Below are 1,226 nucleotides of genomic sequence, written 5' to 3'. Positions count from 1 at the left end.
ACCGTGCTAGTTGGTCTACCCAGTCGGTACAGCGTGGTGACGACTACATTACTTATGCGCGACGGCGATTTGGACATGGCGAGCGTCACAGCAAAGCTTCTCTCTATCGAGACGGCTAACGGTGGGTCGGGCAAGCCTACCGAGTCGGCAGCCTTCGCGTCTGTCGGCGGTTCGACGTTCGGCGCTTCTACTTCTGGTTATGGTAGCCGGGGGCCGGCTAACAACAGCTCGGGACATAGTCGGAAGCAAGTCATCTGCTACTACTGTAATAAACCTGGGCACGTGGTTAAGGACTGCAGGCAGCTTAAGGCGCTGAAGCAGTCGTCAAATTCTGGCTACAAGGGTGGCTACAGCAACAGTGGTAACGGAGGTAGTGGCAGCGGAGCTAGCGGCAGCAAGCCAGGATCCGGTGGATCAGCTAGGGGGCCAGGAGTTCCGCGGCAGGTAGCATTCGTGGCATACAACAGCAATCGTCCGACGGAATGGTTTCTGGACTCAGCCGCCACTCACCACATAACGTATGACCGCTCAGAACTTTTCAACGTGCGGTTGTTGGAGCCGTGGGAGCGCTTCAACATAATGGGCATCAAGGGACAATCTCTTCGACCGACTGAAGTTGGCACGCTTACGATTCGGTCTAACGTCAACGATAAACAGGCCATCACTTTCAAGAAGGTCTACGTCGACGAGGAGGCCACCGCCAAAATCATATCGGTCCGCATCATTGATGATTGTGGAGGCAGTGTGGTCTTCGGCGGCGGACAGGCGAAAGTATACGTACAGAACCACTTGGTGCTGACTGGAAAGCGGGATGGGGACTTGTATCCCGTCTGCTACAGCAGTGGAGGTACGGGAGCTCTGAAGCGTGAAGACAACAGGATATCTTCTGGTGGTGATGCAGGGTGTGCTGCCGTGGGTATCGGAGCTGAACGTGCAGCACTTTGGCACCGAAGGTATGGCCACTTGGGATACAGCAACCTTGAGACGTTGCTGCGTCATAATATGGTAGCTGGATTTGATGTTGACCGACACAGCATACAATCAGCCAGCACGTGTGTGTGTGAGACTTGCGTCCTTGCTAAACATACACGTGGTCCTTTTCCGTTATCTGGGCATAAGGCAGCGCAGCCTCTCGCGCTCATTCACATGGATGTGTGTGGGCCTATGCCTGAACCTTCGCCTAGTGGTTCGCGTTACGTGACAACCCTGCTTGACGACCATACTGG

This window comes from Volvox carteri, assembly GCF_000143455.1.
Source record: "Volvox carteri f. nagariensis unplaced genomic scaffold VOLCAscaffold_35, whole genome shotgun sequence".
NCBI lineage: Eukaryota > Viridiplantae > Chlorophyta > Chlorophyceae > Chlamydomonadales > Volvocaceae > Volvox > Volvox carteri.
This window is presented reverse-complemented; position numbering follows the sequence as displayed.